This window comes from Phasianus colchicus, chromosome Z (genome assembly GCF_987193195.1).
Source record: "Phasianus colchicus chromosome Z, bPhaCol1.hap1.1, whole genome shotgun sequence".
Lineage (NCBI taxonomy): Eukaryota > Metazoa > Chordata > Aves > Galliformes > Phasianidae > Phasianus > Phasianus colchicus.
Window position 1 is genome coordinate 78,523,673 of NC_143476.1, and position 24,859 is coordinate 78,548,531.

The following is a 24,859-nucleotide window of genomic DNA, read 5'->3' on the forward strand; positions in this document are numbered from 1 at the left end:
GAATGTTGGTCCTTTTCTAATAAGGTGCTATTCCATAACATTCTGTTTATTTCACAATGAGCTAATGAGCCTCATCTGTTGCAACTTTATCCCAGAGCTACTTAATTCATTGGCCTGGCAAGTATACTGTTTGCTGGAATAACAAATACCAGCAGAGCTCCAAATTCAGCAGAGTTCATGGCATGACCTCTGATTATGTTCACAGCAGAGACTGGGAATAGCACGAGGGCATCTCTGCCAGACTCTGCCTTGTGACCAAGACAACTGAAGGTCATATAAATTAGGACTTTGTCTCTCCTGCTAGCCATTTGTTGACTATCTCCCTATTTTTCCCTACCAGAAGGTATTACATGTGACAGATATACAGCATTTCTGATAGTTACTGTGAGGGAATGCCGAAGAATACAATGATTTACTCTGGCAAAGCAGAAAGCTTCAGAATAAGTGCTGTTTAACCTTAACATATGTAATCTTTGGATTTGGATCTGTCAGTTTCAGTGATTCAACTCATTCTTCTTCCTTGCCCAACAGATGAGTGACCAAGGAGGTTTGTGATGGAGTCACTGACATTGGGAATGGTCAAGGAACGTTTAGACATTCTGTTGAGGGACATGGTTTAGTGAGAATTATTGGTGATAGGCAGATGATCTTGTAGCTCTTTTCCAACATTGGTGATTCTATGATTCATGCCCCACATGGCTACTAACAGCATTTCTCTGTGGCCAGTTATAGTTTGTCGGCCTCTGAACTCAGGGAGAATTATGGGGTTTCATTGTAAGACACTGCTATTCAGAGCCCCGTTCCCATTACAGAATGTTTCCATCCTCCACAGTAAAATTGATCTTTGAAGATCAATCCATAGTGAGGAGAAGCCACGGATCAAGATTCAGGACCTGAAACAGAATGAGCAATGAAAATTTATACAGGAATCCATAATAGAAACTATTATCAACTTGAAAAAAAGAAAAAAAAAAGAAAAATAATCAGAAACAAATACCATAATCCGTAAAAAAGACTATACAAGCATGAAAAAATGAGACATAAAATGGCTTTCTAATTATAGTTTTGGTGTAAGATCACTTATCACTAACAAATACACAGAAAATCCTTCTCCCTAATATCCAGAGGGGAAAGATATCATGATGTACAAAGCACCTGGGGGTGGGAGTGGGGTTAATGGGTGACATGCTTCGATGAAGTCAGCCCGTGAGCTTTGAGTACTTATTTCTTAGGCAAACTTCAATGACGACATTCCCTCCAAATTAAGAGTACACTTTTCTATCAGGTTGTTATGCTGGAATGTGCTTGTCTTCCTAGTGAAGAGCTGTTGTTCACTCTACACTCTGCTTACTTCCTACTCAGCTCGCTCACTTATTGCTCACTGTTGTAAACCCTCACTAGTGCTTAAGATCAGCTGGCACCTCTATTTGCTTTCTTTTTTAGTGTTCTACTTGAGTGTACTCTAAAAGAGAATGTTTCTAAGAAGAAACATGACGTCAGTTCTTCTTTAGTTGGAATAAATAATTACTGTCCTTCCAGCCATATCTTCATCATCATATCTTCCATACCTTCCGTCATCACAAATGCCTAAGGAATTGTTAAAAGCAAAGGCCAAGCCAGACTCCATTTTCTATCACACTGTTACCATTTTCTGACCATTTTTAGTGCGAAGTCTCCATGTGGTCTGTCTTCAAAACTGACACAGCTGTAGTGTCAAAGTGCAAATGTCTTACATTCTTCAATGCATTTAACCCTCAGAATACATTTCTGACTCAGCAAAGTGCAGTTTGTGGATGGGGAACTGAAGATTCTGAAGGGTAAGTCTTAGAAGGTTTCACCTTCTAGACATGTTTATCTCTCCCCCGTGCCTGTGGTGAGACCCTTGATAACTGCAGAAACTAGAACATCTAAATGTAAGTTGGATTCTAGCCTAAGTTTCTCACTGAGGGTTGTAGAGGAAGTAGTTAGCAATTCAGGCAATTGAACACAAGAGTCTTGAAATCCAAGGTATCACTAAAGATGTTGGATATTTTTTCCTGTTATTGCTTGAACCTTCTTGTTAAAGGGAAAAAGAACCCTTTCCAAAAGTACCTGGTCTCAAGAGAGAGATGACATACTTTTAAGTCCAAAGAAAGTCTTCCATGTTTTTGCTGAAGGCCAAAAAGATGCAACTAGCTCCAAAAGAGGAGGGACAGCCAATGTATCATCTGAGAAGGGAGGACTGTCATTTTGCTAGATTGCTTTCTTTTCACTTGGTTAGGCTTCAGGAAAACAATAAGCATGTGGTAATGGCAGGCACTTACTCCCATTGCACTGCCATTATAAAATCAATGACTAGCTGGAAATGTATAAATAAACACAAAGACAAAATTTGTAAAGATAGACTGACCTTATAACTGCAAGCAGGGACTTCAGGTTGAAAATCACAGACATCCCCTACAGCACCCTGAGAAGAGACCACTTATCATCAGTATACAGTGCTTGCCATTCAGATTGTATCAAACTGTAAATGGAAACTAGACCATAAGCCATTTAGTAATTTTCAAGATTTAACAGTTTTTTTTCTCTTTCTGAGATGGATCTTGACAGAACAGAGGAAAAGGGATATTCCTGGGCTCCAGCCTGAGGACTTGGCACAGGAACATGAATCTCATGATGCCACATTGCACGTGAAAATAAGGCTGCAATCACATCACTGTCATGACTGGACTAAAGTCCTCATTCCTGCTTAAAACGGAGATAGCAAAACAGATTTAATTCTGACCATAAGATCCAGACAGGATAAGCTGATTTTTTGTCAGTTGTCAGGGATTCTAGTAATTTTCACTGCAAATGCTATCAATCCAAAATACAGATTTTGCTTCTACAAATACCCATGTTGTACGCTGCTGCTCAGATGAACCATTGAGTTCAGAGCACAGAACATAACTACCATCATTCAGTACCTTCAGTAAATAAAACTGAAAGTGTTTGGTTGGAGCAGACAGAAAGCACTTGGCTGGCTATTGCAATGTTTGGTATTTGGGATTTTATTAGTTTGTACATAATGAAAGATCTCTATAATCAGTTAAAAAACATAACAGTTTGTTTAGCCTATTTTAGGACATCAATCCCAAGGGTCCTTGACAGAAAGCAAAAAAAATACCCATACTCTTGGGAGAAGTTAAAAGTTCACATTTTGATTGAGACTCAGATGTCATGTATACTAACTCTGCAGGAAAAACATGTGTTGACTGTACTTCTGAACTCAAACTTCTAAAGTTTTGTGTGTCTTACCTTCCAGTCAGCGCAATTCATCTTCAGTGATCAACTACTGGATCAACAACAGTGGTCTCATTACTTAACTTTTTCCCCCCAACACATTATTTGACGGTCTTTTACCAGAAAGTATTCTGCTTGTAACTTGTTGCTAGGGAGATTCTATCCAAAGATGATCCTTGATAGATATTTAAAGAGTTTCCATTATTTTTTTTTGCAGAGGAATGCCAGCAGGCATATCGCTTTTGCCATCTATGAGGTACTTGAACAGTACTTGAAAAGTGTAATGCATGAAAAGTTCATGCAGTCTTGCTCTTTCATGTCCCACTCAGTCAGAATTCTCTACAAGGCTGTCAAAAGGGTCATTAAGAGCAGATGGTAAAAGCCCTCAAGAAACAAAAATTTCATTGTCAGTTAATGCTTGCTTCACCTAACTGAAAAGACTCCAGAAGAAAAAATTTTGGTTTTGGCGATATTGTTTTTTAAATACGTGTTCTTGTGGTGGGTAGAAGGATTATCTGGCCTCTAGTTGATGAAAAAAACTCACCCTTGAGCCACTGGAGGGTCTGATGGAAGACACTTGGTACCTTCCTGGTTATGTTGCTCAGGGCTGGGCTCCATGGCACTGCAGAGGCTCCTAACTGCAGCTTCCTCCAACAAGCTGCATGGCAATAGGTCTACACATCTTTATCCAGCTGCCACATCACATTCCCACCTGTTCTCAAAAGCACCAAACAAACTAAAAAAGTCTCACAAAGCAAACTAAATCCTAAGGCACCCTTGACCATTGGAGCAGGGACTGATGATATCACAAGTGGTGCAGAGGCTTCCTCTGCACTGTGACATATGATTCAGATGAAGAGTGTGCCTGCACCATTCCCTTTGTGCTGTCTTAACTGCAGCTGTGCAAGTCTTGCAGTGCTCTGAGTAAAACTATAAGAAATGAAGCATCTGTGCTGCTACTCAGAAGGACCAAGTGCCAGGAGCATACAGCAAGGATGAAGCACACCTTTCAAGTGAAGAAAACCTTACAGGGGATAAGTGTTTCACTGGGAAAGATGACAGTTAGAGAACTTCTTACCAACTATCCCTCTCCACCCTGGCTCCTGGTATTTCTATCCATCCCTGTGCCTTCCCCTCCAACACTGTTCCCCTGTTCCCTTCACATCTCTAATCTTCTGTCAGATTGATTCCCACCACCCCCAGCTCTCCTCATTACATATAGCCTCATTATTCCTTGAAATTTCATCATCTACAGCTGAAACTAGATTTCCAGGCCCTGGGTTCCTGGCACTCCTAGGTTCAATTTTAGAATGTGTCTTCTGCCTTTGAAGATGAACACAGCATTTCAAAAACAGATTTTTTTTCCTGTCTTAGGGACTGCAGGCAGTGAGCCGTCTCATCTCACCTGCAGTTCTAGATCTAGCTGCTCCTGAAACTGAAAAAGCATATGCTTGAAATTTGAAATGCATTCATAGATGTTCCCATTCAGTTACTTATCTCCCCTTAGACTGATGTAGATGTGGATAACTGAGTGGAAGTCAACTGCTGCAGAAAGCGTGTACAGACAGATCTATTCCTACCACCATAACAACAAGCTGTAAGGCAACAACCCCCTTCCTTAATCCTGAGCTAAAGTAAATTTTATCCTAAGGGATTTTCCCTTGTCTCTATCATCACTGCTGGAGTAGGGGAATAAGCTACAAATTGCAGCAAGGATGTAAATAGCAAAGATTTACAGCAAATGAAGAAATTAAGACATGTTCCTGATGTCTTTTGATATCTTCACGTACACTCCCCAGTGAATGCTCACTAAACACATTGTTCATTTGAATCACTGCTAATCTTCACCAACATTACTACTCCCCCCGTATTGTTTTCTTCAGAGCTCATTCCATCCGTCTTCTCCAGTATGCTGCTGTAGCTTCCTGATTGGGTATCCAAGTGAGGCACATTTGCCATCAAAGTTGCCCTTAGTATACTGCATCTGTTTGTGTAAGTAATGATCAAGTGAACAAGGAAAACTTGTAGAGAGGTAAAAAAATGTGCGTGTAAAGCCATAAAGTAGTATTGCAAAAGGACTTAACACTGACATTTCATCAGAAAGAAACTTATTTCCCTGTCAGATTAATTCAGCTATGTGTTAGATTAGTAGGCATTATGAGTTATTTCAAATTACCTGTAAATTTTTTGTATATTTTTGACTACCTGGCTTCCAGAATGCCAGGTAGGATCAAACTCCCACTAGTCATAAAATCTTTGTACTGATTTCAGTGATGCTGGATTCAGCCACAAAACCACACAGCCAGGAAAGCACTCACAAATTCAGGGGAAAGTACTGCATCATCAAATACAGCTCAGGGTAACACTGTGCTGTAGCCACACAGATCTTCTCTAAGACCAAGTGCAAGGAGGGGAACATTCTGTGCAAGACTTTAGTAAGAGTTCCTAAAAATGCAGAGTAATAATTCAGTGCAAAAGGTGTTGTACTGCTCATGCAGTAGTTAATTCTGATTTAGATCTCATTATGAGAGATAATGACGAACTGGAAGTTTTCGGTTGCCTAGGCAGTAGCAATCATAACTTGATTATACTCACTAGTGCTGGAAAGGAAGTCAGTACAAGCACTAGCAGCTTATTTTGAAAGCTTAAAAACACCTGTGCTTTAAACCTCCCTGTCTGAAACCTGGGAAATGAAAGCATAAGGCATGAGGAGTACCTCCAGAGGTCAAAGAGGCCTGAATGAATGTGAGTTTAATAAGAAGGCAAAGAGATAATATTGAAGAGTAAACCACTGAAATAAGTAATAAAACTACATAAAGACTTCAGAGAAGGAAAGTTTACTAACTTTCTTATAAGTCCAAGGAACGTGTCCAAACATAGACTTAGCAAATCTAAGAAAAAGAAGGCATTTTTTTCTTTGCTTATACTGCTCCTCAGCTTCAGTGCCACTCTTGCTACCTCCCTGGATATGGCTATCATCATTAGATCTGCAATTCCCCAGCTGATCTTCAACATATGAGTTCCTTTAGGCCCTCCAGTAGGTTGCTTCAGTGCTTTACTGTTACCAAGAATACAAACATACTCTCTTAATTCAAAAAGAGACAGTAATGTCTATGATTTTTTCTTGTCTCAAGATCTTTCAGTGTTTGGCCATAGGAGCATCTGTCAAAGCCTTCATTTCTGTAAATTTCCAGACATTAGTTGCAGCCACTTCAACTTTGTCATTTACTTATTCTCTAATAACAGTATCGTAAGGTACTGCACACCAGGAATTGGTGCAGCCATTTACTTCTCTTTGTTACCAGATGCTGTAAGAGAATTCTTCACTGACATCCTTGCCCATATGAAGCTCTTCGGTTGCTCTGAAATAATTCTCTCTTTACTTATTTTGAACTGAATTAAAACTGCAGAAAGGAGAACAGTAAGCCAGAAGTCAAATTTCTTTTCAACAATTCATTCTTTTCCAACATTAATGACTTGGAGCTCTGTCAGGTGAGGATCCGGTTGGGTATTAGAGAAAGTTTCTGCACTATAAGTTGGTGGGCACAAACAGGCTGTCCAGGGGCAGCAGTCATGGCCATGAGGTGCCACAGTTCAGAGAACATTTGGGCAACGCTCTCAGACGTAGGATTTAAATTTCGGGTGGTCCTTTGTGGAGCCAGGAGCTGGGCTCAATGATCCTTGTGGGTCCTTTCCAACTTAGGATGTTCTGTGTTAATTGTTTCTTGAAGTAAATTTCTGGGTAATAAATCATAACTGTGATTCAATCTCCATTCTTCTGGGCATCAAAGAGCACATGTAACATCTATTTTCAACCAGTTTGACTGCTTGATACATAATAACATACCTTCATTCAAGAGCCTAAATTCTCTGTAACAGCTTGCAGAGAAATGTAGGTATCTTAAGATGGAGATTCTTAGCACTACCTAATTGGATAACTAAAATCAGATTATGAAGCCACACCTTCTAGAAAGTAATCTACAGATCAAAGAGAAAGGGGTGCAGGCATGCCCTGCATGAAGGGGGTATAGCTGCTCAGAGAAAATGTAGAGCAAAGAAGAACCAGTCTCTTTGCCAGGAAACAAAAAGGCTTTATGAACTCCAGTTTACTAGCAGTTGTCCTCATCTGGCTCGCATGAACCAACTACCAATGCTTTTCTGTACTTCCCCAGTGCTCTGTGTGGGGTTGTTGCCTCTGGCATAGCACCACACAGAGCAAATGGAAGACCTAGTATGGGCCCAGGGGATGCATTCAAGGAATCTCTTCCTCCTAGCAGACCCAAAGTGCTAAGGCTCAAGTAGAATAAATAGGCTTGTGTAATTAGTCTTCAAAGGAAAAAGGACATGGAAGCTGATGTTTTTGGCAGGAGTCAGTCCTACCCCTTAGGATCAGGTTCAGCACAGCCCAAGGCATGCCTGGGCTGCAACCCAACAAAGTGTGCTTCTAGCTTCCCAGAGTCACTGTGTTCAACACAGTACTGGGCACAGACAAGTTAGGCATTCAAATGAGCTTTCATCGAACCTAACAAGTTTCTGGGACATAGGAGGGCTTGGCAGGGAGGGGGGAGGTGGGAAATATTTCTGCACAATACTCTAGTTCTCCTGAACTCTAATATGAGACCATCCAGAAACCAGATTGTATCTCCCAGGCACTCAAGTATTTGTTGCATGATGGTGAAAAAGGAAAAGAAAAAAAGACATGAAAGTTAATGTTCACTACCTGTCAGTCATGTCCTATGAGAAAAGTTCCATTTACAGTCAAGCATTTATAATCTCTAATCAAATGCCTTTTTATGGAAGTAATATATTCTACATCGTAGAGTATTATTCTGGTATTCCTCAAAGGCAAAGTCCAAATTTTTCTGATTCTTTACATTGGTTTAAATGTAAATGCAGAGCCAATCTTTCTTAAAATATATTTGTTGATTTTTGTTTGCCCAGTATGAAAACAAATGTCAATCAGAGGAATTCTCTGGAGTTTTTTGGGAACTTTTTTGATGTTATACATGTGAAGACTATCATACTGACATATACGGCATATGTAAGAATTCAGCTTGCCTGGCACATCCTGTCTTTTGGAAGGGATTGCAGTACTATTTTCACCATGCAGCTTGTGTATATATAAAAGAAAGAACGACATGCATTGTTTCAAAGGATGAGGTTAGCAATAAGAATTTCAACAGCTATAAACTTAGCAAAGTTAGGATCAATGCAGTCTATGGTAGAAATTGATTCCAGACTGAAACTTTGTGGATTTTTGTTTTATACTAAGAAAGCAATCACAATGGGCTACTAATAATACATTCCTTGTTTTGGGCTCCCAGCCTCAGACAACCTGGCTCTCTTTTCATAGATGATAATTAGTCAGTACAGCTGAAGCCAGAGGAAGTCACAAGTATCTGGTAGTTATAAGACTTGAGCATCTCAGGTGAGGTACTTAGATAATTAGGACTAAATTTAGAGATGGCTTCTCTAAATACTGAGCTAAATAATTATGAAGTTTGCAAAATATTGTCAGGCAGCTGAGAAGGGAAACTCATCTGTGATTGTAGGCTACGCTGAGACTATGGTAGTAAGCAGCATTAAGAAACATAGGATAAAATGATTCATTTCACTGCAGATACAAGGTTCAGATGGCTTCCATTTCATCTACTCTGCAGTGCCATTTACAGCACAAAAGGACCTTTTCTAAGGCAACAGATACTTTTTATCACAGAAGGAGAAGATTGAAGTGGGTTCCTCTAAGGATCCAAGCAAATTGCTTAGCTGAACAACAAAGTGCTTGTGCTCTACCAGATCCTGTTGTATATCACTGTATTGTACATCAGGCAGCAGAAAGGTTGTAAATCATTTCATTTTGGAATTTCTGCTATTTATTAAATTCTAATTTTAGTGTAGTAAACTCTGAGCAGATAATTCATATTATTAACAAATAAGTGAATCACACAGAAACACAGAATGGCCAGGGTTGGAAGGAACCTCATGGATCATGAAGCTCCAACCCTCCTGCAACATGCAGGGCCACCAGCCTCCACATTTCATACTAGACCAGGCTGCCCAGGGCCCCATCCAATCTGGCCTTGAACACCTGTAGGGACGGGGCATCCACAACCTCTCTGGGCAGCCTGTTCCAGCACCTCACCACTCTCTCTGTAAAGAACTTCCTCCTCACATCCAACCTAAATTTTCCCTTCCTCCACTTAAAACCATTTCCCCTTGTCCTGCTGTCACTCACCCTTTCAAAGAGTTGATTCCCCTCCTGTTTTAGGCTCCCTTTAGGTACTGAAAGGCTGCAGTGAGGTCACCCCACAGCCTTCTTTTCTCCAGGCTGAACAAGCCCAGCTCCCTCAGCCTGTCTTCAAAGGGGAGATGCTTCAGCCCCAAGTGAGCTGGAGCCTTATGTGCATTATCCAAAAAATGCTGCACTGATAACTGCCTAATCCTACTGTTAATTAATAAAGAAATTTCAGTAAATTAAAAATATATTTCTATATAATTTGTAGAACTTGTGTAATATGCACTATATTGCGTATTAAACATTCAAAATTATTTTTATTGAAACATTGATATTATTTTGAGTTATAATGGTATATAAAATATTCACATATATGTCCTTATTTCCTTAAACACATGTTCCTTCTGGAACTGACAATCTACACGAGTGTAGAGTTTTATATTTGATTCACCTCACTGTTCTGCTTACACCCAAAGGCATTAAAAGGATCTTCACTGAAAGACAGAAACAAGAATCCATGTGGTTGTTAGTGAGAAAAAGAAAAAACGTGGCAAAGAAAAAAGCTCATGCTTTGAGATCTGAATGATGCGTGTAACTATTGAGAGAAAAGCGATAGTATTACAGAGGCCAAATAGTAGATAGATCAAGTCTGTATAACCATTTCAAGCCATTTCTGTGTACAGCTGATATATTAAAATCACGTGTTCTTTACACTACAGTGTTATTCTAGTGATACAGTCTTCTACTGGGGCCAGGGACAAAATTTGTTTGTGGCTTCTTTTCAAATGTCTAGTGCCTCTAGTAGAGTAATTGAAAGCTCTGCTGCCTCTCAAGTCTTTCAGTTCCCATGCATGCATTTCTAAAGCCATTTTTTCTTTCCAGAGGAAGGCATGCAGGTAACTTTTTTACTAATTGTCACACTAATTTGGTATAGCAGATTTATTTCCAGATGTGATCAAGCACAGTCTAGCCTAGATTTTCATCTTTCCTAAACCATATCAAAGTTATAATTGTGAATGACTTGAAATCTTCTCTTTAATTGTTCTTGTCCCATGTTTAATTATAACCTAATCGTTACGAAAATTGAAATCTGTCTTTATCTGGATATATTTTTGTATCATGTTTGTTTCTGGTTGATTGGTGGTGGGTCTTTTTTTTTTTTTTTCTTTTTCTTCTTTTGAAAGCTTTAATTTTCACTGAAAATGAAACTAATCAGTTATTTTTCATCAGTAAAATAGCTTTTATCTGCATTTTTCAAAATAAAGGCGAAGATTTCTTTGGAAGAAAGATTTGTCAAAAATAATGTTTATTAAGAAAGTCCTACTTCACCATTCCACACACAGTGAGAAGCTGCAGGAGTGGAAGCTTGTCTCCAAATTTGTCAGTTTTCCTAGTACGAATGTTCATTCCCAGGTACCAGATAGGGTACAAAGAAAAGAGAAGTTTCCCATGTATTCATTGACATAAATTCAGAGAACAGTTATTGATGTCATTAAAACTATTTCAGATTTGAATTAGATTTTCAGTCTAATTCAGCAGTTTCATACTTGGTCATTCTGTTAGTCTGAACCATTACTGTCCTTTTACAGCTAAACCATAAATCTTGCTCAAACTTTGCAATCTATGTGATGAAGCTGAATGTGGGCCTTGCAATGTCCAAATTAATTCTTATTTGAATATGTGACAACTGTATCTGTAGCTGTGGTAAATACTAGCCCTCAAATCTAACTGTGAAAGTGCAGTATTTCTGAAGAACGTACGATGAAGATAGAAAAACAGAAGAGAGAATTTCAAGAAAAAACATTAATTAAAAAAAAAATCTTCAAAAAGATATATATTTTTTTCAAATTATACAAAATGTAAAGAGAATTCAGTGTATGTAAGCCAACGATATTACTATCACAGTGATCAAGATATTGATTATGATGTGAGATGGGATTTTTTCTGTCCCTTCTTTCATTTTTCTTTTTTCTTCCTCCAGTTTATAAGAAGGCTCTCGTACTTATTTTGTCAAAAAACTATTTTGCAGCCACTTCAGAGACAGTGTGCTGGCAGATCAGTGGCACTGAACTGTGCCCTCCAGATGGCCGGGATTTTTGACTCAGGAGCACATTTTTCTCACAAGAGTTTGCTTGAGCTGAAGTGGTACTTATATTCATGTAACAAAAGCAGTGCAAAGATCAGCCATGGCACGTCTCCTTCTCCACTACAGATGCTTTCAATTCAATTACAGCAGTAAATATTGCCATAACAATTCTCAAGGCAGTAGAAGAACTGCAGCGTTAATTAAAAGAGGACTCCCGAAAGGTTCTGGCAATCAATAGAAATGATTGCTACAGTTTGTTATTTAAACTCACACTTGTCAGTCTTTTGGCTCTACTCCTACTCCATGGCAAAACATTTGATTCCTGACAGATTAATATTTTGACATATCATTGGAGGAAGGAAAATTTCAATCTGATAGTAAGGCTTTGGACTTTGGGTATTGCCAGACAATGGCATCACTAGGATTTTATATATATATTGCAACTTGCTGCTTGGCATTTCTTTTCTCACTGACAGCAATATTATTTTTTGTGTCTAGCAGCTTAAATGACCACAAACAACAAGACAAGCCCTGGTGAAAAGGATGGTTATTATTATCACCATCTTCTCTGCACAGCTGACACAATACCTAGCATGGCTTTGTGTAATAAACAATTGATGTGTCTCAGACATGAAATAGTACAGAGAGCAGAAAAGCAATTTTTTTACACTGAAATATCTACAAGCACAGACTACTCTGAAATCTCTCTTCTATGTGCTAAAATCAGTGGAATTTGCAGATAAAATTGTAAAACTGAATTTGTTGTTATGTGCGACATCGTGATGTAGTTATTGTGTTGGAGCTATGTACGCTTGACTCGTGATCACAGCTGATCACAGCTGTGCAATGCCAATTATGTTGTGACTCATTGCAGGGACAACAATCTGTGGGACAGTTATTACTGCAAGTGAAATTAAGAGCGAGACTCTTTTTTTCCCCCTGAAAAGAAGGAAATAATTCGTATATCCTCTCAGTAGACAAAATTTTATTTTGTTTACTATTACACATTGTAATAGTAGTCAGTAAAAACAGATATGAAAAATAAAACAGAATAAAACCTGAATAAAATTCCTTCCTATGGACTTCCCCTGTGTTACAGGCTGGCAGCCTGCTGTCTGTTAGCAAAGGAGTAAAGACGCCAGTTTGAGTGAAAGAGTTCAACTCTCCAGGGAGGCTGAGGCCTCATAAAGAGTTTATGATAATAGTCCATCATCTCTGTGAAACACAAATGAGCTAATGGCTCAGGAAATACACTGGTGCTATATTGTTGGAAGCCCTTTCTTGTGGCACACAGACCTCCCTCTAGAAAGCAGAGGAACTGAGCCTGTGGCCATGAAAACCAATGGAGGCAATTTCACTGCTTAGCTAAAGGGAATAGAAACCCATCTTTAGATTCCTGAAGAAGAGCCTTGTTCATCATGTAATCAGCACTACAAAATGAGCACCAACATATTTAAGAAAACAACTCTTTCAGGAGCAATAAGCGACAAAGAAAGTGCAGAATTAAATGCAGTTCTCTGTAACTGTGCTCTTTTAAAAATTCATCTCAAGATCCTTCGCAGATACTGCAGATCCACTTTGCACATCAAAAAAAGGCTTTTTTTTGTGAGTGCTTAAGATAATGTATTGTCTGCATTTATTTTGAAGCTGTCTTGAACTCTTTCAGAGCGCTATGAGCTTCAAATTGCATATTTGTATCTTTCTGAAAGTTGGGAACTATGATGTATGGGTTTTTTTCCAAATTTATGTTCCTTTCTGTATTCATTAGAAATAAAGCACAGTGATGTTTTTGAAGTTATTTCATGGAGAGTAATTTTCTTTTACCATCTATACTGCTTGAATCTTTCATATTATTTTCTGCTTGTGCTTATGTAAGGAAAACATGCATGCCTGATTGTCTTTTTCCCCCTGTATTTGCCTTCTCACCTAAACAACCACACCAGAGCCTATTACTCATGTTATCTCAGGTAATAAGACTGAGTTTACATTTACATAGCTTTGAAAAGAAGGGGAAATCAAAAGGATGAAAATGTTGCTTATTATGGCAACAGTCAACATCTAAACTTGTGAGATAATTGCACACATATAAGTGAACTCAGCCATTGTTCTGAGTGAAAGCTGCAATTGTGACCTGAGAGAAATTCATATTAGAAAAAAATAAGCAAGACAACATTAATTTGCTGCTGGCATACATACGTCATATTTAAACTTGTAGGAAGTATGTGGATATGTGACAGACCTGGATCCTTGTACTTCTAATTTATTTTTAAAGAACTATGAAGGAAAAAAACACATTTTGTATATAAAGCATTTGACCTGGAGCACACATGCCACTGGTGTGACCATTACAGCAAGCCAGTAACTCTCTTTGTGAAATGCAGCAGGCGTTAGTGTAAATTTCTTCTCTAAGGGCTGCTATAATACCAGTCTTAGCATAATAACTCATGTTGATGCTTCATCTCACTCTGACCACATGCCCAAGCACATACCAAAACATGCTGAAGCCCTCAGATACTAGACACCCTATTTGCATGGGATTTTTTTCAAATGTAGACCATAGCGGTATGCTCTCTCAAAAACAACTTGTGCATTATACCCTGGCAGTGAAAACGTCCATTTCACAGTCCCAACGATTCCTGTGGGAGAAAGCAAAAATTCCTAGCAAGGCAGAATTCCTGCAACTCCTACCACTGATCCTGCAAGATGGTGTAAGCTTAAGAAAGCATCAGATACAAACCTCAAGCATTATACTGAGACTCCTGTGGGACCAGAGACAGAATCACACAGAATCACAGAATTGCCAGGGTTGTAAGGGACCTCAAGAATCTCTAACCCCTCTGCAACATGCAGGACCACCAACCTCCACATTTCACATACTAGACCAGGCTGCCCAGGGCCCCATCCAGTCTGGCCTTGAACACCTCCAGGGACGGGGCATCCACAACCTCTCTGGGCAGCCTGTTCCAGCACCTCACCACTCTCTCTGTAAAGAACTTCTTCCTGATGTCCAACCTAAATTTTCCCTCCTTCCACATAAAACTGTTTCCCCTTGTCCTGCTGTTATCTACCCTTTCAAAGAGTTGATCCCCCTCCTGTTTATAGGCTCCCTTTAGGTATTGAATGGCTTCAGTGAGGTCACCCCACAGTCTTCTTTTCTCCAGGCTGAGCAAGCCCTGCTCCCTGTGAGGCCCCAGGTAGGGCCTCACAAGAGCAGAGTAGAGGGGGATAATCACTGTCCCTTCTGGCCACCCCTCTTCTGATGGAGCCCAGGATACAATTTGCTTCCCGAGCTGCAAGGGCACACTGCTGGCTCATATTAAGTTTTTCATCTATCAAGACCCCCAGGTCCTTCTCTGCAGGGCTGCTCTCAAGGACCTCTCCTTCCAGTCTGTACAGATGTCTGGGATTCCTCTGGCACAAGTGCAAAACCTTGCACTTGGCTTTGTAGAACCTCATCAGGTTCACCCAGGCCCACCTTTCAAGCCTCTCAAGGTCCCTCCGAATGGCATCCCTTCCTTCCACGATGTCAACCGCACCACTCAGCTTGGTGTCGTCAGCAAACTTGCTGAGGGTGCACTCGATTCCGTCATCGATGTCATTGATAAAGATGTTAAAGAGCACCGGTCCCAAGACAGACCCCTGTGGGACGCCACTCGTTACCAGCCTCCACCTGGACATAGAGCCAGTGATGACCACCCTCTGTCTGCGGCCTTTCAAGCAGTTTCTTATCCATCAAGTGGTCCACCCATCAAATCCACATCCCTCCATTTTGGAGATAAGGATGTGGTGGGGGACCATGTCAAAGGCCTTGCTGAAGTAAATGACATCGGTCGCCTTTCCCTTTGTCCACCGATGCCATCACTCCATCATAGAAGGCCATCAGATTGGTTAGGCATGACCTTACCCTGGTGAAGCTGTGCTGGCTGTCTCAAATCACACGCTCATTCCTCATGTGATCAACAGGAGGATCTGTTCTATGATCTACCCATACAGAGGTGAGACAAGCTGCAGAAGCTGCTGGGAAGGAGGAGCTGAGGGCAAACAGCACCCTAACGTCTGCAGCCATAAATACTACTTCCAACTATGCTTGAACAGGAGCAAGGTAGCAAACAAGCAAGGGAAGTACAATAGGAGAAACTTCCACCAGGTGTGTTTTACAGGCATTTGTCTCCAAGCAACAGTGAGGGCCTTATAAACAGTAATCAACTTATTACTGTAAAAGCTCAAAACCAGAATGTGCCTGTTTGAAGTACTAACAAACAGTAGAAAAATACTTTAGAACGGTAACAAAATGTTAGAGTTGCATGCGCACTAATCAGCAGAGCCCAGGACCTTTGATGAGCTTGCCTTCTGACTCACACAGGTCATCATAAAATGGAAATCAGATTGGTACCTGCTGAGGCACACAAAAGGATATCAGAGAGTCACTTACTGCAGTGCTCTGTGCTCAGGAGGGGCATCTGACAATCTAATAAGAAGTGCTTTGCTGGTAGTAATGCAGTGGTTGCTAAATGCACTCATTGTAGCCTACTAACTACGTTCACATGTAATAGTAAGGCACACTATATAGATAATCATAAGTAATGAGGAATTAGTAATAAACACAATCAGAGACTGTCCATTTTAAGCGGTATAAATCACCCTTAGTGAGCTTTTCTACCTCTAAAAATGTATATCACATTGTAGTTTTGTAAATAAAGTAACAAGCTCTGGGAGGGCGGAAGGCCCTGCATTGGGTAGGCAGACCCTCATTTCCATCTGACGTGGCTGTTCTATTCTTTCTTCCACAGAAAAGCTCACAGAAGCTCATAAGCTGCCATGTTCCTTGAAATTTTGAAACCAAGCTTGCCTTACCACAAAGGACAAAAGCAAGTCACCAGGGGGAAGGCATGGACTGAGACTGCTCCCTGTGGCTACTTAAACCCATGGGCTAGGCATGTTGAATTGGCACAATTGTGTCCCACTGGCTGGAAACCTGCTGAGAAACCATCAGTGTGAAGGAGCTGGGGTGTGATACTTGTCATGGGCAGTCCCTCATGACCCAGAAGGTGCTGAAAGGGACCAGGGTGGCTCCCACGTGTCTCAGTGGCTCAGCTGTCACCCTGCAGGTCCCTCAGGCCTTCTGAACCAGGATCTGGGAAAGAAAAAATTAGAGACTCTATTCCTGCAACACCTCCTTCAAGAAGCAGCTTTTGGGAGATGCACAGCATTGCACAGATTATCTCTCTGGCTGTAACAAGTCGTTAATAACCTGTTGGTCTATGATTGCATGCTAAGACACAGTCACAAGCATAAAATTTCTGAGGAAAAGGATATATATTCATGTAGATTTATTCAATGGAAAATAAACATTTTCAAGTATTTTAAAGTTATCGAGACAGTACATACTGTAAACGAGCAAATTCCAGATCTTCTCAGATTTGCTCCATCAGTATTAAAGATTTTCTCCATTAGTATTAAAGTACATTTTAACTAGTTCTAAATATATTTTTTCTTTCAGATAACTTTTCAGACTATGTTCAATGAAAGTATTTCTTCTTGAATATGTCTCTCAGAATACTCACGTATCTGAATTATCAAATTTATATAAATGCACATTTGGACAAATCACACAAGAAAGCATCATCAAGATTCTGCCTACTGTCTTCACCAAAGCACACTATTTGTAGGTACGAGAAAATGTATCTTCAGGACAAAGTGACCAATTTCCTAATGGGCCATGTACACTGTAAAGAGTATCATACATATGTTAAATGCCATAAATGTTACAAATCATTTGATTATATTGATAATGAAAGATACTGCTACCAATTTTGTTGTTTCCAAGACTAAGCACAGGTTGGTATATCCCAATTTCCTAAGTATTTAGGCAATTTTATGAGATGAATTCTGCTATTATATCTTCCAAAATCAGGAAGGAAGTATATTTAAGCTGAGTTGACTAAGTGATAAAATAGTGATTTCACAGGAAAATCTAACCAACCATGTAGCATGTGTCTTTGCCTGACAGGCATCAATGGCAGATTATTGTAAAAACATGAAATATGCAATAAAAACCCTTTATTTTTGCATAAGGCTAGTACTTAATCTTTGAAATATTCTACCACACAGTTGTTTTGGTTTGTTATTGTTTTGTTTTTAATTTGAACACTGCAAGCAATTAGAAATGTGCTTGTACATAAACGTTATGAACATCTATTTTTCTGTTCAGACTATTCACAGAATCACAGAATCATAGAATCACAGAATCATAGAATTGCCAGGGTTGGAAGGGACCTCAAGGATCATGAATCTCCAACCCCTGCCACACGCAGGGCCACCAACCATCCCACCTAATGCTAGACCAGGCTGCCCAGGGCCCCATCCAATCTGGCCTTGAACACCTCCAGGGACGGGGCATCCACAGCCTCCCTGGGCAGCCTGTTCCAGCACCTCACCACTCTCTCCGTAAAGAATTTCCCCCTGACATCCAACCTAAATCTCCCTTCCCTCAGCTTAAAACCATTTCCCCTTGTCCTGCTGTTATTTACCCTTTCAAAGAGTTGATTCCCCTCCTGTTTGTAGGCTCCCTTTAGGTACTGAAAGGCTGCAATGAGGTCACCCCACAGCCTTCTTTTCTCCAGGCTGAACAAGCCCAGCTCTTTCAGCCTGTCCTCATAGGGGAGGTGCTCCAGTCCCCTGATCATCTTCGTACTCATTGCATTATTTGTGGTTTCTTTCTCATCTCTTGATTCATTGTAGCTAGAATAGCATACTTTCAGATTCTTGGGGTCCACTTCACAAGTCTTTATTCTTAATGCTTTGTTTTTAGCAATGTAAAGAATTGCTAAATTCTGGTTTATAGTAGCAGAAGAAAATACTACACAGAGACCAACAGCTACATTGTTCAGAAGAAACTTATGTGCTCATTCTGATATTGCATATGAAAAGAGAGAGAATCGTATCAGATAATGAAATTTCATGACACAAATTTCTGCACAAAAATAGTTTAGTAATCTTGGACACAAAAACACCAGTACTTCCTCTGTGGCAAAATAATATATAAGGTTCCTGTAATATCTCTTGTCTCCAAAATAGAAGCAATTGTTCAGTGTTGGTTTAGAATCAACAGTCCATACCTTGCTGAAGTTACTAATCTGATCCGTATGATCACATTCTTTTGCATAGACTCATTTTTTTTAAAGATATCTCAGTTTATGTCGAATGGCTAAAAAGTTTAACACAACGGTGAACAACATGGCCTTTCAGTTTTGCTTGTCCTCTTGTTACAGAAATAATAAATGAAAAGAAAAAAAGGCGAACAGGCCAAATGAGAAACCAGAGATCTGCACAGAGAAAATAAATAAGGAGAGAGGAGAGGAGAGGAGAGCAGAGGAGAGGAGAGCAGAGGAGAGGAGAGGAGAGGAGAGGAGAGGAGAGGAGAGGAGAGGAGAGGAGAGGAGAGGAGAGGAGAGGAGAGGAGAGGAGAGGAGAGGAGAGGAGAGGAGAGGAGAGGAGAGGAGAGGAGAGGGTACATAGGGCATTAGACTGAGCAGAAAAACCACAACACTGCTATGAAACACGTACTGCTGTTCTTAGTGCGTGGAGATACTGCATACTGTATACTTAAGATGAACTGTAATTGTGCTATCAGTGTTTTAAAATTTCTAGTTATAGAGTAATGCAGACAGAGTTTTATACAGAGCTGTTGGTTTGTCCAAACATAGAAATGTATAGCATTCCTAAACAGAGGTCATGTTTCAGTGCTGACCCTTCCTGGATGCACAGGGTTCACCTACATCAAACAAATCACACCTGCTCAGCTCCACCCTGGATTTTAATACAGGCTGCAAGATTTCCAATGGATTAGTTTAAAATTGGCTTAGTCTTGGAAAGAGCACTGAGAGGAAATTGATTTAGAGGCAATCATTTTTTACCATGATGTGATTTGTAGGTAAAATGCTCACACATCATCGCACCATCTGTTTAACCGCAGTTGTCTGGAAAGCAGAGCGTAATTATGAGATAACTAGGAAGTAGGTAGTGTTGTTTATCTAGCAGGCTAATGCTGTCTTAACTACCATATATTTATTTATTTTTCTTTCCCAATATCATTCACGTCATGTTAGTATTTACATTTTTTTGCTCTTGATCTATTGTGCAGAAAAATAAATCTAAAATGATTTTCCCAAAAGGAATTTTTCAGTAAAAAAAAGAGAAAATTGAGATTCAAAAATAAGTGTTGAATTTCTGGGCATATCATAGAGTTGCCATAGAAAAGAATTCAGAGGCCTGTTTTGTCAGCTTCCTACATCCTTTGGGTGACTTCTGAAAACAGTATATTTTGATTATTCTTCATGTTTCCAACTCTGTTAAAGATTCTTCCCCCTGGCCCCACTCCTCTCACTGACTGCAGTGCAAAAGAGAATTTGAGGATGGAAAAAAGGCAGACAGCCCTAGCAGTCAGTACCTGTGTTGCACAAAGCAGCAAATCACAGCTGTTTAGATGCCTTGTCACCAGTACTACAACGAATGGGTGTCCCCCCCCATGATCCAAGCCCAAAAATGAAGTTCCCTAATGGGTCCACAGCCCTAAGACTTCCATCTTCAGATTCACACCTTCCCCTGCAGCCTTCAGGGTTGGGCTCAGGGGCTGCAGCTTGACCTGTGCAGAAAGCTCTGTCCTCTTTGCCTCATTGATCAGGATTCAAGGGCAGCCTACCTCCAGCAGCGGCTGCTGAGACAGATGTCCACCCTGTGCCTGACTAGGGGAAGCTGTCTCCTGTTCAGAAGTGGCATGGCAACAGCAGAGCTGTTGAATGTGAGCTAAAAGTCTTGAAAAGGACAAAGTATGTCACCTTGGGCTTGATGGCATGACTGTGGCAGGTGAAGGCCTCCTGTCCTGAGCTGGTCTGTGCTGGCTTGCTGGAGGGGGTGAATAGCCTGTCTGCATACACCTAGGTCAGCAGGCCTGGCCCTGGTGAGGAGATCAGCTCTGCAGTGCAACACAAGGCTTGGAGTTCATCTATGGGGGTGCTTCCTTTGGTTGTTTCTATTTTGTTTTGAGGGGCTGGGACAAGAATTTTTTTTTCTCCCAGAACTTTTAGTCCCAGTCAGCTCTGTAATCAGTACTTGAATACTCTCTGAACAACAACAGGTTTTTATCTCTCAAAAGCAGAGGTGTTAATGCAAGAACTGGCCCAGAAGCTTTATCCAAAAAAAAAGGTAAAAAGGTTATTAGGGAAGGGCTCTTAACTGAAAGAAACTATTTGCTTTAGTTAGTTTTTCCACTCCAGATAAAACCTTCAGTGCTCTGCTGAGATTTGGCCCCACCAAGTTTATATTTCCACACCCTTGAGAAAAGTGAGATGTGGTGACTGCTGGTGAATTAAATGGCTTGTTTGAACCCATATGGATGCAAATCTCCAGATCCACGGAGGTACACTGGCCTGAAGGTCAATATTTGTAAATTTTTCACTGTTGTCTTCTACTTTTCATCAGCTGCTGTGTCGCTTGGAGACAAAATACAGCTGTTTAGGAGCTAAGTTCTTCTTCCAGATCTTAAGTGCATGTCAAAGCACTGGAAAAATCCATTTGAGTTACATGGTAAATAGGTGTATTAAATGTTTGTTCTGTCAAATGAAGGCTTATTCTTTAATCGAAGTACAATAATTTAATACACAAATTTTATATACAAAAGGTGAATATTTTAAAAGAAGTGAGAGATACTTCCAGTATCTAAAGGAGAACTACAAGAAAGATGGTGACGGACTTTGTAGCAGGTTCTATTGTGTTAGGGCAAGAGGGAGTAGTTTCAAACTAAAACAGGGGAAATTTAGATTGAATATTTGAAAGAAGATTGTTATGATAAGGGTGGTGAGCCGTCGGAACAGATTGCTCAGAGAGGTTTTGCATGCCCTGTTGCTGGAGACAATCAAGGCCAGGACAGACCAGGCTCTGAGCAACCCGATCCATCTGTAGATGTGTTTGTACACTGCAGGAGTTGACTTAGATGACCTTTTAAGCGTCCCTTCGAACACAAATGATTCTGTGATTCTATGATTCTGTGTGTCTCCCTAAACGCTGCAGTAGTAAAAAAGAGAAAGGTTGAATCAAAGTACATTGGGTAGGAAATCTTCTAAAAGGTGTATTTTCTTGAGAGTTCTTACCAAGCAGGAGCAAAAGGTTCAGGTAATGCAAATTGTTATGAAGCCACACATTTGTGAATGGCACCTGGGGATTGGATCCTGATCATTTGATCCAGTGGTATAATTCACAGTAGTGAATTATTTAATAGCATAAGAATATTGGATCCCAAATCCAATGCTATAATTCTTTTGGGCAATGAATAAAGAATCAGAAGACTGTAAAAATTTTAATGTAGAATATCAGGGTATCAGAAGGATTTTTTTCATATTCCTTGTTCCTTGGCTTTTCTTTTTTTAATAATTTGATTAAATTTTCCTCTTGATGCCAAAATGTTAAAAGTGAACATGCTTTCAGAAATTGATTGAACTTTGAGGGAGAAGTGTATCTGAGTGAGTATGTCTGAAATGACATATCTTAAACAGAAGAAAAAAGTATTTTTCTTCTTTTAATTGATAGTTCATATAGATAAACATTCAATACAGAGGTACAGCACAGAACTTTTACCTGGGAAACATCTTGGGGGATGAAAGACAGCTTTCTTGACAGGACAGACAATTTGCATGTATAATAATGAAATATTTTGAAGGAAGGGTTTTTTTTAGATGGCTTGTGCATTATTTTCTTTTTAATGAACAATGTCAGAGTTGAGTTATACCCAGATTGTTGAAAACAAAACAGAACAACCCAGTGATCCATGTTTTCTACCTAAAGAAGCAAGGTTTTTCAGCATATACATTTTTCCATGGAGGGAAAAATGTGAAGCATAACCATTCATTGAAAATATTCTCTCCTATTATTTATTACTCTGTTTGGGCATGGCCTTCACTGAACATTTCTGTGTTGTTGCTAAGAGACACTGATATATGATACCCAATTATATTACTGACATTGAATTTTTCCTCCTTATCAAGTTATAGCTTGCTTGAAAACAACTCCAATTATGCTATGAAAGAAGCCTCTCTTCACTACCTTTTATATTTTAGTCACAGAATGAAGTCCATATCTTTTTGCTACGACTGTAACAGTTCTATACTATTATGGCAATAGTATGTGATATTGATGGTCTGCACCTTCATCTGTATCTTGTTGCCTTGACAATATACAAATGTTTTCTTTAATTTTTTCAGCCAATGTATGCCAAATTGCAGGAAAACCAGTGATGGTTTTCTTTATTTTCCATCTTAATGTGACAACCCATTTTGAGTTGGCAGGTAATAAAATAAAAAGCACTCAAACTGATAATTAATATTTTGGAAACACCTCATATTTCTCTTATTTTGACCTAAAAATTGATCAGTTGAAAATTAAAATGAAAGGATGTTCTTTACTAAATATTTTTGTACCTTGGTTTTGTATGGCTTAAGTAATTTTTTTTCAAAATAATCGCTTATCTAACAGTTGATTTACCTCAAGTATAGGCAACTGCCACCACAAAAAAAAAAAAAAAAAAAAAAAAAAAAAAAAAAAAAGTATGTATATGTATGTATGTAAATGTATATATATGTATAGATATGCAAAACTAATTGTTTGATCATATTATTTACTATATATCATCAGTGTCCAGAAACCACATAACCACGACCAGAATTTTAATGAAACTTGTACTCTCCAGCATCTGAGGCACAGACTCAGGTGTGAATGATCCAAATCATTTATTACAGGTTCTAACATACCTTATATACATTCACAAGTTCTCTCCTTTAACTTTCTCCCCTGCCTTACACATCAACAAAGTGTTCCACAAATGCTCCTCAACTGTGCATGCCAGCACTTATCCAGTCAGAGCCAGGAGTTGTTTCTGGCCACATGTTCTTCCTCTAATCAGGGTCACCACCACGTGGCCATCATGCAGCTTACTTGATTTTGCTTTTCTCTTCTTCTGGAGAAGTCTTTGGTCAGCATTGCTTTCTCATGCTGTTTATCTTGCTTCACAGCTGTTGCTCTGAATACTCTTTCTTGTATTCCCACAGTACTACAGGCTTCACCTATATCATGTCCAGATGTGGAGTCCTCAGTACAGGAGAGATTTGGGCCTGTTGGAGTGCATCTGAAGGAGGGCCACAAAAATGATTCAAGCCTCCTACAAGGACAGGCTGAAGGAAATGGGACTGCTCAGCCCAGAGAAGAGAAGGATCTGGGGAGACCTGAGAATAGCTTTCTGTATCTAAAGAGGGGCTATAAAAAAGAAGGGAACAACCTCTTTTGCAGGCTCTGCTGATAAAGGGCAATGAGATATGGCTTCATTCTAAAAGTAGGGAGATTTAGACTGGTTATAAGGGAAAAAGATTTTTACAGTGAGGGAAGTGAGGCACTGAAACAGGCTGCCTAGAGATGGGGTGGATGCCCCAGCCCTGGAGACGTTCAAGACCAGGCTGGACCAGGTTCTGTGCACCCTAACTTCACTGTAGATGTCACTCATCAATACAGGGCAATTGAACCTTATGACTTTTAAATGTCCCTTCCAACCCAAACAATTCTATGCTTTTATGATTCTTTTTTCGAGGAATACAAAATTGGAGAGAGCACTTCTTCCTCACAGAGTTCACACTCCAAATAGTCAAAGTAGACTTGATAATACAAAGTAAAGGTAGATGCATAAATATTTTACAGTACGACATAGTGTCTTAAACATCTTTGTATGTATGTTTTTCCTAAGCAACTTACACATGTGCCTTCTGGCCAGGTGTTGCTAGTGTTATGATTGACAGCTACCCTGCTGGGAGGCAAGAGCCTTCTGAGGCTTATGGCATTTGTTATGCCTAGAAAATTACTAAAGAAAGATATTAGGATAATCTGGAATGATGTACTCCAGTCATTTATTGTCCCCACTTTTAATTACTTCACTGACCTGGATTATTCATTCTTAAAATTTGCTTCTAAAGCATAATAAAAAGTCAGTCTCATAAGTAAGTATCATTTTTCTTCTTCCTTAGATATAAAAGCAACATATTTCATGCAAATAATATTGCCTTGATTTTTATGTATTTTTAAAGACCTCCTGCTGTTGGCATTATTAGTATAAGCTTGCCGTTGAAACTGGAGAAAGATCCAAATATTTTTTATAATTTCCTTTCTTTTTTATTTGAGGGATGTTTCCATGTAAAAATGTGTTGCCAAGCTTCAGATTCTTACAGAGAAAATTATTATCT

At 39.6% G+C, this 24,859-nt stretch overlaps 1 long non-coding RNA gene across 1 annotated transcript; it reads right to left on the reverse strand.

Moving 5' to 3' along the window:
* Positions 1-455: 455 nt before the first annotated feature.
* Positions 456-4,109, reverse strand: LOC116239490 (uncharacterized). Its single transcript, XR_004169132.2, has 3 exons — positions 3,806-4,109; positions 2,390-2,446; positions 456-893 (listed from the first exon to the last, which is right to left on the reverse strand). It is a non-coding gene; the product is annotated as an uncharacterized LOC116239490 (long non-coding RNA).
* Positions 4,110-24,859: the final 20,750 nt, after the last annotated feature.